This window comes from Helianthus annuus, chromosome 11 (genome assembly GCF_002127325.2).
Source record: "Helianthus annuus cultivar XRQ/B chromosome 11, HanXRQr2.0-SUNRISE, whole genome shotgun sequence".
Taxonomy (NCBI): Eukaryota; Viridiplantae; Streptophyta; class Magnoliopsida; order Asterales; family Asteraceae; genus Helianthus; species Helianthus annuus.
The window spans coordinates 169,298,240-169,311,421 of record NC_035443.2 but is presented as its reverse complement, the minus strand read 5'-3'; the positions used below and the strand labels follow the sequence as shown (position 1 = coordinate 169,311,421).

The window sequence follows — 13,182 nt, the reverse complement described above, 5'->3', positions numbered from 1 at the left end:
TCTGTATGTCAGGCATACCGTGCCATAATTGTAATATTGTTTATAGAGATGGATACGAGATTCAGATGTTATTTCACAATCAGTAGATGAAAAGTTCCCTGACACGCCATTGGTGACTCCACTAGAGAAAGCTTTTGTGTACACTCATGCTCTTTGTGCCCCTAAGAAAGTTTGTTTTGCCGTATTATCATGCATTGATTCTTCACCTTTCTATTTGGGCTAAATCTATTTACTTTACGCCCTTTTTAAGTTAATATTATCTTCAAAATACGGTAATTGAATTGTGGTTGTCTACAGGTGTAAACTTTGACATTTCTACCTGAGATAGAGGTGGGATTTGATGTATATTGATGGTGTTTCGGTTTGCTTCTCCTTTTCTTCTTTTCCATCTCCTATTTGAAAAAGTTACAACTATCTAACTTTTTCTTTTCTTTTTTTCAAACCACTAAAACTCATTCTCAAAACACATTATCCAAACACTACAAAAATGAGCTATTAACTTTTAAGAAGTCAAAAACTTAAAAGGAGCTCAAAATAAGCAATCCCAAACACACACGTTAAGTGGACACATGGTATAAGTAGGCCGGGTACCGTAACGGCGTAATGAAATAAGTATACGTAGTACATGATAATGCAAAGAATAAAACATCTATAATGTATGCATACGTAGTACATGATAATGATAATCCAAGTAATCATGTGCGTATCCAACCAGTGCCAATTCTAAGGCTTTTTTTTCGAGAACGACATATGATTCCAAGGTTTCTTATAAATACTTATGGCAAAGAAAATATTCGCAAGTTAATGTGGTAAAAGTCAGTTAAAGAACTCAATATATTACTGTAAACCCAAATTAGTATCACAATAGCAATAAGAAATAAAAATCATGTTTAAATCAGTATTAAATACAGAACTTTCTTACAATTTTGTAGCTTGATTCAGAGAACATGTGACACCAAGCCAATTACAAGAATCCGGGTCAAAGAAAACCCAGTCTAATAAAAACAAAAATGGGTCTTCAAAGATACTTTCTTTGGAGTGAATTGAAGGCATGAATTGCAAAAATCAAGAACTGGGTTACATGAAAAATATTGAATGTTAACTGTAAATATAAAAAAAATTAACCTACATACCTTGACCTTGAGCTGGTTGAATGTCCCCATAAGCAAGTAGAAAGAACCCTAAAGATAAAAAAACGTTTGGCCAAAAGGTGCTACGAGTCAACACAACGGGCCTGGCCCGTATGACCCGTTACCCAACTTGCATGACCCACCTGTGTTGGCCACTTATATAGCTATAAACACTTGATTGTTTTAACTGATCCAGAACATATAAGAATCCTACATTGTCAAAGTAACAAAGATCACCAGTTCTTAGCCTTCCATCCAGTCACCATTGTATCTAAAACTTCTCTATAATCAACATAAACTGATCGCAAAAATATAAAGGTTCAGATCAAACATTTTTGTCAGGGCGCTTAGTATTGACCTCAGAACAGTTTTGTCCATTTTTTCATCTTCTTGTGTAAAAATTCTTAGAAACTATCAAGTTGTTTATAGTAAACTGATTCCAGAAGGTTGATATGTTGAAAACATTCTTTAGTGACCTTCGACCCAACCCATTATGTTTCATATATATACTTAATATAAAACCTAAAATCCTGCTATCTTATACCTATATCATCCCGTTATATTGAACAGAAAAAAAACATAAAACTCTGTTGGATCGTGTACGTGACCCTAAACAGTCAGTAAAGGCAGTTCATCATTGATTACTAAGGCGGAATCATAGCAAACAACGTCAAAACAGCTTGTATCCTTTTAACTTTCTTTCTATTGCTTTTCTGAGACTTTACACGTGTTTCCGAACAAATTTTGGCAGCACCTCGTCTCTACACACAAGATCTAATTCTGCTCCAATTGTTATGCATGACAACACAACACAACACACCTATATATACTAGTTCTGATTCCGCTTGAAACTACACAACTAGTTCAAGCAGAATACCTATGATACCTGTTTGAGCGGAATCACAAGGTACTAGTTGGAGCGGAATCACAAGTTTAACCAGATTTCGCTTGAAATGACTTCTGGTCATTTCAAGCGGAATTACATCATAAAACCACTAAACTTGTTTCCAAACCCTATTCAACCTATCTAGACCTAAGACTCGATTAAGACGTAGTAAACAGACATTCAGTGCACCAACAGACTCCCCCTTGGATGTTGACGAAGTCTTCGGCGTCGAGTCTTCAGTCTTTGTCTCTTTCCAACTTTGTCTTCACATTGTAAAAACTCTCTCTACACAGGTTCACGATCTCATCCTATCTCTATCTACAATCTCCCCTTTGACTGTTGATCGAGAATTCTGACTTCCCCTTTCACAGTCTCCCCCTCTCGAAATGTTGGGGCTTGAATTCTGATTCAAACTTTGTCATTTTGCTGCCATGGGGATTTTGAAATCCACAACCTGTTTCTCAAACATATAACATTACAATTTATTGATTTTCAACAATAAATCACAATCTATCAGTTTCAGAAATCCACTCAAGTATTCAGGTCCAAGTTAATGACCCTGATTACTCAATTAATCTACCAAGTCCAACTTAATGACCTTGGTTGAATTTAGACAAATCAAACTGATTTAGTTCAAGGATTTTCAAACATTTTCTGAAAATAACAAGTTTCAAGTTAATGAACTTGTTTTTAGCTTTTCATTAATCAGCTTTTAGCAAGATAAGCTCTCCTCATCCTCCAGTCCAGAAACTTCCTGCATCTGCTTTCAACTTCGAGATTCAGACAATCAACTTTCTACTCTGGTTTGTCGGAAAATAAAGCAGAAATGAAAAATCTTTTTGGATTTTTAATAATGTTTCTAAACTAGAAATGAAAAACAGAAACTTAGATTGCAGAATGTAAAGAAAGTAAACTATTTACAAACGTATTTTTGGTGAGCGTGTTAGGGAATCATATCAGTTATCAGACAAGTCACTAGTACCGTTAAGCTTAAATTTCATACTCAGAATTAAACAATTCACGTAGATTGTCGATATACTGGTCCACTTAAATTCATACACAATTTTCAATCTGTTCAGGATACGATTTAAGTGAATTAAGGACTTAAACTCATTCATGTGTCCCATTTCTTGAATATACTCCCGTATCCAGAATCCCAATATTCAGTCTTACAGGTGAGTATACCACAAATGATATCTGTAAGGGGTTAGATGCAAGGGTCGTGAGAGCTCAGGTCGATACTTCCGTATACGCAATGAGATGACGGCTTCATCTTTCCGGTGTGTCCCCTTTAGAGGATCTTTTTTACAACAGCAATGACTATCAATTTTATTGTTTCATCAATTTGCTGAGGGCGATGCTATGTTTCAAGCAATGCGGAAAGTATTATTCGGGAAATAGGTCAGAACTTCCATTCAGCAGAAGTCCCGGAATAATACCCCAGATATCACTGAGTATAAAGAGCTAATATTTCAGAAAGAGGGACCTTTCAAACAAGATTTCAGGGGTTACCTATATATCCAAGTAGTGTTCCCCACGAAATAAGTAAGTTTAAATTTTAGGTTTATATCCCGAACAAATCTACTAAATGTGTAAAAACCTATCGACACATCATCAGTGAGACTGTTTAATGCTTTAAACTTTACAAATCTTTAGCATACAGTAACTGTCAAACCGATGTACTATCATTTTCCCTTTTTTACACAAGCTCTTTTTCAGTTTTCTATTGTTTTTGGATTTTTGAAATTTTCTCATGTTTTTGTATTTTTGAATTTTTTACTGATTTTGTATTTTCTGAAAATATATCTACTCCCCCTAAATACCAAAACAAGTAAAAAATCGACAAACCATTGCAGATTGTTTCTCATCGTCATCCACAACAGTACCTTCATCAACGCCAATAATGCCATCCGACGCCAAGATAAGCTTCATACCATTTAGTTTTAAAAGATATTTAAAACGCGTTTTGTCAAAAGCTTTGGTATGTAAATCAGCTTTCTGATTGTCAGTGTGGATTTTCTCAATTCGAATCAACTTCTTCTCGAAGCAATCTCGGATGAAGTGATGTCGAATTTCTATATGTTTAGTTTTAGCATGATGTACTGGATTTTTTGTTATATTTATTGCGGCCTCATTATCAACAAATAGAGGTGTGTTAAGAAACTGCAAACCGTAATCATGCATCTGTTGCTGTATCCACAGGATCTGAGAGCAGCAACTGCTAGCAGACACGTACTCCGCTTCACATGTGGATAGCGCCACGAACGTTTGTTTCTTACACTGCCAGGTGACCAGACGAGGTCCAAAGAACTGGCATCCTGCTATTGTTGATTTTGCATTGACTTTGCAGCATCCGAAATCCGAGTCGGAATACCCTTCGAGCGTAAAGTCGCCTTTTCTAGGATACCACAACCCCAATGTTGGAGTTCCTTTCAGGTAGCGTAATATCCTCTTCAAAATAATCATGTGTGAAGCTCTCGGGTTAGATTGAAATCTTGTTACGAGGCACGTTGGGTACATGATATCAGGTCTTGAAGCAGTTAAGTACATCAACGAACCGATTATGGAATGATAAAACGTCTCATCTGCCCTGTCTCCGGTGAGATCTGGGTGTATTCCATGATTTGTTGCTAATGGGGTTGACGCTGGAGTAGAGCCTGACATTCCAAATTTCTCTAGAATATCATGAACGTACTTCGTCTGGTGAATGAAAATTCCCTCAGGTAGTTGATCAACTTGTAATCCCAAAAAGAATTTCATCTCCCCCATCGATGACATTTCGAATTTCTGCTTCATAACTGATTCAAAATCTTTACACAAATTCTCATTTGTTGACCCAAATATTATGTCGTCCACATAAATCTGTACTATCAGAAGATGTCCGTCGACCTCTTTGGTGAAGAAAGTGGCATCCACTTTCCCTCGGATAAAGCTGTTGGCTAGTAGGTGTTGAGACAGAGTCTCGTACCAAGCTCTCGGGGCCTGGTGTAAACCATACAGTGCTTTGTCCAGCAAATAAACCTTGTTTTTGTGGATTAGATCGGTGAAGCCCGACGGCTGTCCGACATAAACCTCCTCTTTAACCTTCCCATAGAGAAACGCCGATTTTACATCTAGCTGATATACTTTGAAGTTTTTCCACGATGCAAATGCCAGGAAGATTCTGATTGCTTCTAGTCGACCTACAGGAGCGTATACTTCAGTGAAATCAATCCCCTCCTGCTGACTAAAGCCCTGGACAACGAGTCGAGCCTTGTTTCACACAACAACTCCTCGATCATCTCTTTTACACTTAAACACCCATTTTGTGTTGATCTTCCTGTGACCTTCAGGTAAATCTACCAGCTTCCACACTCCCAATTTCTCAAACTGACTCAATTCTTCTTGCGTAGCATTGACCCAAGAATCTTCAGTAAGCGCCTCTTTGTAAGTTCGCGGTTCGATCTGCAAAATAAAACAACTCAATGAAAATTCAGTTTGTAACGGTGCTACTGTAGAATAAAAACATGTAAGTCCTTGGTCAATTTAACGTCTAGTGCGAACGCCTGATTGTAGTTCTCCTATGATCAGCTCCTCTGGATGGTATGAAAGAGTTCGTGGCATTGCTTCACCTGGAACATCCACTTCGCCCTCCAGATTAGTAACATTCTGATTTGCACCATGTTCACCAACTGGGTTTGTTTGACTCGAAAGCTGAATTTGCTCCCCCTTAGAATCTGAATCACTATGATCAAATACTGGCATGTTCTCAGATTCTTGATTATCATCCTGTGTCGTCTGATTATCATGAGCAACTTCATCTTGTTGGACATCATCATGTTCACCAGCATTGCTTGGACCTGATTCATCGTCATTCGAAGTCTGTCGTGGTCTCCATGAATACTCGGCTGGGAACCTTTCCTGCGAAGACTCATACTCTCGCAAAATATCCAACTCATCAAAGAAATCTTCTTCTTCTTCTGGTTCTTCCATCATGTCAAACGAATCCCACAACTTGTCGTAATGATAACGCCATGAATCTCCAGGATTCTGCGGCGGCATTGTATAACCTTGACATTCAACATTTGGAGCTTCAATAATCCGCTTCAAACTTGGAACGAATATACGTCGTAACGGACTTGCATAACCTATGAATATCCCTTCAATACTCTTCGGACCAAACTTTCCAAAAGGCTCTAGAACTGTACAGGGTGACCCGAACTGATGTGTGTAAAATGCAACATATAAATCACATCAATTAAGGCATAAAACTAACCCTTTTTAAGTACTAATGTTGGAAAAGGAGTGTTTTGTCTTCCTTTTGTATTTTCAGGATGAAATGAGCTCAAAATCACAAAAGAAGCAAAAAGACAACTAATTCTACCATAAAATACAAGAAAAGGAACAAAAGTGGACTGCCCGGACCCTCAACGGCACCTCCCAAGGCAAAGGAGAAGAAACAGAGTCTGAACACGCCCCGTGTCCAGCGAACACGGGGGCGTGCCCAGGAAGCAGCAGAAAAGACAAACCAGTAGAAGCTTCCATTGCCCACCACGGGGCCGTGTCCAGCGAGCACGGGGGCGTGGTGAAAGTACAGCAGGCGCATTAATTGTAATTCGCAATTACAATTAATGAGGAGAGAGAGTGTCAGGCGGGCACGGGGCCGTGTCCAGCGGACACGGGGCCGTGTCCAGCCTTCTGTTCAGCCTATAAATAGAGGAGCTTGGCTTCATTCTCTCTCATCCCTTGGCACACCACCTCTCTCACACTTCATCCACCACCCACCACCACCATAACACCATCACCCACCACCATCATCCATTGTCCATCGTAGAGTGTGTGAGTCGTCTCGGGATCCAAGATTGATCGTAAGAGTTCTTGACAATCAAGGCCATGTTTGCCTAAGTCTCTTACATCACTTGGTGAAGACAAGTGTTTAGTATAATACTTTTTATTTTTAATCTTTTGCACTTTTTATTTGGTTTTGTATTAATGACTTTAATAACTAGTTACTTATGTTGAAGGTGATCTTTCCTTATCGTTTGTCCGTGGTGTCTTGGCATTATTTTACTGTCTATATAAAATAAAAGATTTTCACCATTCATATCTCCACGGTCTATATGGAGGTATGTTGGCTACCTGGTCGGGGGTTAAGGGAACGGTTTGGTAAGGGTCTTGCCCTTGTTCAGCGTTTAGAGGTCCTGCTTGGGACCTGGGTCAAATTTAGTAGGATCTCCTTCAATGCCCATAGGTATTGGATGGCGGGGATCCAAACTCTTTGACCCCCTCATAAGTTAACTACTATTAATACTATAACCCGGCTATTTAGGACTGTATCCCTGCTGACTCAGACTACTTAGCCGAGGGTAACGTCACCGCCAAAAGCGGGGCCTACCACAATTTGCATTAATAACTTAATTCATTATCTTTCAATAATCCGACCCTTTAGGATTGTATCCTTGCTGACTCAAACTACTGGGTTGAGGGTAACGTCGCCTTCAAAAGAGGGGCCTACTACAATAACTAAGATAATCTCTTAAACAAGTGCAAAAGTGCGAAAATAATCAAAGGTTATACTAATCGTGTCGGATCCAAGTGATTCATCTTGTCTATCTGTTTTTATTTTATTTTTATTTTCAGCATTTAGTTAGTTTTTATTTTTTAGTTTAAAACATTTTTCTAACCTTTTTGATTTGATTAGACGTTGAGGATAAACCGGTATTAAAAGCTCTTGTGTCCTTGGACGACCTCGGTATCTTACCAACACTATACTACGTCCACGATGGGTGCACTTGCCCATATGTGTGTTTAGTGTTAGTGAATATCGTGTTTTATAAATTTAAAACTTGGTTAAAAGTGTAAAAAGGGCTTAAATACTCATCAAAAATATATACACACCGACACACATCAAGTTTTTGGCGCCGTTGCCGGGGACACAAGGATTTTAAGAAAGTTAGGAATCAACGGCCTAATCATATTTTTTATTTTTCTTTAATTTTTTAGGATTTTTCTTAGATTTTCAGCTTCTGCAGAGCTCAGCACGGGGCCGTGCCTGGTCGGACACGGGCCGTGCTCAGCAACGTTACTGGCAGTTTTTGTTTTTCAAGTTACAGAAGGCTGACCACGGGGCCGTGCCGGTGCAACACGGGGCCGTGTCCAACTTCCAGTAACTGGGATCTGAAAAACAATCACTGTAATTCCGACCACGGGGCCGTGTTCGCTCAACACAGGGCCGTGGTGAACCTTCTGACCAACATTCTTTTCTGTTTTTATTGCAGGACTTGGAACCCGACGTCATCCTCACGTAGTGTATGAGCTCCAGTTCCAATAAAGACATAAAGGAACCGCTAGAAGAACCCGAACGCTTTCTCAGAAAAAGGTTAAAAGCCAAAAACCAAGAGAAGGTTTCGGGTGATCCACCCCCAATGGCGGACCAACGTACCCTTATGGATTATCTACGGCCCACCATAGGTAATCTAGGCGCCGCTATCAATGCTCCGAATGTCGAAGCCAATAACTTCGAACTTCGACCGCATTTGATACAAATGCTCCAAAACTCCGCAACCTTCCACGGGCTTGCGGACGAGGATCCGCATCTACATATAACTAATTTCTTAGAAATATGTGATACCTTTCGGATCAATGGAGCGTCAAACGACGCCATCCGCCTCCGTATGTTTCCATTCTCACTAAAAGACCGAGCAAAAGCTTGGCTCAACACCCTCCCAGCTGGATCGGTAAACACCTGGGATGAACTAGCCCAAAAGTTTCTATATAAGTATTTCCCTCCTTCTAAAACTGCTAAATTAATGGCTGAAATTAATACATACTCACAAGAGGACGGGGAATCCTTATATGAAACTTGGGAAAGGTTCAAGGAGCTATTACGCAAGTGTCCCCATCACGGCCTCGCAATATGGCAACAAGTATCCACTTTCTACAATGGATTGTTGCCACACACTAGGCAGACACTTGATTCTAGCTCCGGGGGACTTTTAGGTAATCGACGCCCACACGAAATATATAATCAGATTGAGGAAATTGCTCAAACCAATTTTCAATGGCACACTCCCCGGGGAAATAAGTCTATTGCCCCGGGCGCCCATAAGGTCGACGAAAGCACCTCTTTACAAGCCCAAATCGAGGCCCTTTCTTCAAAAATAAAAAAATTAGAAATGACAAAAACAGTCTCGGTTATGGCTTGTGAAGGGTGTGGTGGGTCACATGAAAATTGGAGTTGCATGAAAGAAACGGACGATCAACAAGAAATGGTAAACTACATTGATAATAGACCTAGGCCGTCGGGTCCTCCAACGGGAACTTACAACCAAGGATGGCGAAATCACCCAAACCTTGGTTGGAGGGAAACCGACAATAGTAGTAACCAACAAACCCAACGAACAAACTTTCAGCAATCAAGAAATGAGTCACAAAATTTCACTCAACAACAAGGTGGACGAGAAAGGCTCGAAGATACTATATCTCGCCTCGTCTCTGACACTGATAAGAAAAACTCGGAAAGATTTCTACAATTAGAATCTAATTTTAGGAATCAACAAGCTAGCATTCAAAACATAGAAAAACAAATAAATCAACTAGCACAAAATTTTTCCGAGAGACCGCAAGGCGCATTACCTAGCAATACCGAAACAAACCCAAAGGCGCAAGTTCACCTCATCACACTACGAAACCGCACCGTAGGACCTGCAGACGTACCTCCACCAACGGAAGAAACAATGCCAACACATCTGCAGGAAAAGAACTCTCCCCCATCACCAGAGCCTACCAAGGCTCCTCGAGTTCCGTACCCCGGTAGGTTAATTCGTCAAAAGACCAATGAGCAGTTCGCAAAATTCGAAAGTCTGTTAAAACAATTGCATGTCAATATTCCTTTTATCGAAGTCCTAACCCAAATGCCCAAATATTCTAAATTTATGAGGGACTTCCTTACACATAAAAAGAAAATTGAAAATTTGCAATTAGTTAATTTAGGCGAAGAATGCTCTGCCCTCGTACTCAATAAACTACCCCAAAAGAAAATCGATCCCGGAAGTTTCACGATTCCATGCTCAATAGGGGAATCACCCGTTCGCAATGCCTTGGCCGACTTAGGGGCTAGCATTAACCTCATGCCCTCATCGATGTTCAAAAGGCTTGGCTTGGGAACCACGAGCCCTACAAAAATAAGCATACAACTCGCTGATCGATCAGTCAAGTTCCCACAAGGTGTCATCGAGAATGTCTTGGTAAGGGTAGCAGATTCGTTTATCCAGTTGACTTTGTCATACTCGACATGGAGGAAGACACCGAGGTCCCCCTTATCCTAGGGAGACCCTTCCTTGCCACAGCACAAGCAGTGGTAGACATGAATGACGGGACACTGACTTTGAGGTATGGGGACAATGAGGTGAAGTTCGGAGTTGGGAAGAAAATAGAGGACGACGACCCAGTCAATTACATGAAGGTTATTGATTCAAGCTTGGATGCCGCTCTCCGACGGTGTAACTTGGGAAGCAAGGCACTCCACTCAGAAGATATATAACCAGGAATCGGGTCTAGCCAAGGACCCTTATAAACGTGGCGCACCACGGAGGCATTCCGCGGATCTATCCTTAGTTTAGTTTAGTTTAATCTTTTAGTTTTTGCAGAATAAAACACACTCATGGTGGTAATGGATGAAAAAGGGAACGAGAAAAATGGAACCATGCACAAAGAACAGAGCAACCCGACAAAAATCTCCATCACAGAAGGCTCAACACGGGCCGTGCCCAACCAACACGGCCCCGTGCTGAGCCCCTGCAGAAAATCACCCAGTTCAGGTAACTGGACACGGGCCGTGTTCAGCGGACACGCCCCCGTGTCCAGGCTTCTGTTTCAATTCTGTAATTTTTGTTACTGGCACTTGACCACGGGGCCGTGCCCGGTCAACACGGGGCCGTGTCCAGGATGCCAGTAACATAAATCTTTGCTTTTTAACACACTTTTATACATTCTAATCAACCAAAAACCTTATTTTTGGACACATTGAGGACAATGTGTAATTTAAGTGTGGGGGGGATGCTAAAACCTTGAAATTTTGCAAAATCCTAAACACAACCCTTACACAAAACTCTATTGGAACCGCTAAACACCCCAAATTTTTTTTTCAAAAACTTTTTCATTTTTTTATTTACTTCTCTTAGTTTAAGTTGGGAATAACAAGTTCTAAAAAGGTTATATTTTTACAAGTTTACAACCGATAGCGCCGTGATAAAAAAAGGAACCAACATAAGAAAATTATGAAACGGTATAACAAGTCTAGTTTAAAATTCAATTATATATGCTTGGTCACATTAAAAACCCATTCCCACAAAAGTGAGTTTTGAGCCTTTATTGAGCATAAAAATACACATATTTAGATTAAATGCTCATTTTTCGTTTCTTGTGTGAATAGCCGCTCGGTCCTTACAAATCTAGAACTTGCCACGACGATACATTCCCGGTCCTTACCAACTTAAACCCAAGTAAGTAAATGATGGAGGCATTAGGACTAACCATTTTTTCTTTCAAAACCATTATTTTTCAATTTTTTTACCTACCCAAAATCCCCCTAGATAGCCCCTTTGAGCCTAAACCTTTCATTTCATTACCCCAAAACCCTTTTTACCCACCAAAAACCTTTTTATTTATTTTTTTTTTAGTAACAAGTCCGCTTTTTCGTAAACATCACCTTTTTATGTGATGATCAAAAAAAAAAAAAATATGATGAAGTCAAAAACAAACAAAAGCTATAAAAGCTTGTTTGGAGAAATACTTCAAAATAAAAAGTCACTAAAACATGGTACTTCACGAAAACCGACGCTTGTTACGATTTTCGCCCTTTTTACTAACCACTAACCAACCACCCACCTTTAAACCCAAGCCTTCACCCAAAAAAGTCCTCTTGATATTTACAAAGGTAAAAAGTTAAAAAGGAGGAGGATTGATTGCTTGGCAAGCCTATGGAAGACGTAAGTTCCGTGCCGCTCTCGAGCGATTCACTAAAATATACACCTTCGGCCGAGTGTTGAGTGATCTCCCGTGAGGTATGTGAACTTGTATATAAATGGAATTTTAATAAGGCATGCTATGCCCAAATAAGTAATTCATCTTATGAAACGTTCAAAATAAATCATAACGAATAGGATTGTAAATAAATAAAAATAAAACCTATAAAAACCTTGGATTCCCGACACTCTAGGACAAGCTAAAAAAAAACTTCTTTTCTACCTATTCCATTCGGGAGTGTAAGCCACATTTAAAGAGTTTTGCTTGAGGACAAGCAAAAGTTCAAGTGTGGGGGTATTTGATGTGTGTAAAATGCAACATATAAATCACATCAATTAAGGCATAAAACTAACCCTTTTTAAGTACTAATGTTGGAAAAAGAGTGTTTTTGTCTTCCTTTTGTATTTTCAGGATGAAATAAGCTCAAAATCACAAAAGAAGCAAAAAGACAACTAATTCTACCATAAAATACAAGAAAAGGAACAAAAGTGGACTGCCCGGACCCTCAACGGCACCTCCCAAGGCAAAGGAGAAGAAACAGAGTCTGAACACGCCTCGTGTCCAGCGAACACGGGGGCGTGCCCAGGAAGCAGCAGAAAAGACAAACCAGTAGAAGCTTCCATTGCCCACCACGGGGCCGTGTCCAGCGAGCACGGGGGCGTGGTGAAAGTACAGCAGGCGCATTAATTGTAATTCGCAATTACAATTAATGAGGAGAGAGAGTGTCAGGCGGGCACGGGGCCGTGTCCAGCGGACACGGGGCCGTGTCCAGCCTTCTGTTCAGCCTATAAATAGAGGAGCTTGGCTTCATTCTCTCTCATCCCTTGGCACACCACCTCTCTCACACTTCATCCACCACCCACCACCACCATAACACCATCACCCACCACCATCATCCATTGTCCATCGTAGAGTGTGTGAGTCGTCTCGGGATCCAAGATTGATCGTAAGAGTTCTTGACAATCAAGGCCATGTTTGCCTAAGTCTCTTACATCACTTGGTGAAGACAAGTGTTTAGTATAATACTTTTTATTTTTAATCTTTTGCACTTTTTATTTGGTTTTGTATTAATGACTTTAATAACTAGTTACTTATGTTGAAGGTGATCTTTCCTTATCGTTTGTCCGTGGTGTCTTGGCATTATTTTACTGTCTATATAAA

General features: G+C 40.1%; 1 non-coding gene across 1 annotated transcript; it reads right to left on the bottom strand.

The window, feature by feature from the left end:
* Positions 1-8,798: 8,798 nt before the first annotated feature.
* Positions 8,799-8,905, bottom strand: LOC118484561. Its single transcript, XR_004873670.1, has one exon. It is a non-coding gene; the product is annotated as a small nucleolar RNA R71 (small nucleolar RNA).
* Between the last annotated feature and the right edge of the window lie 4,277 nt (positions 8,906-13,182).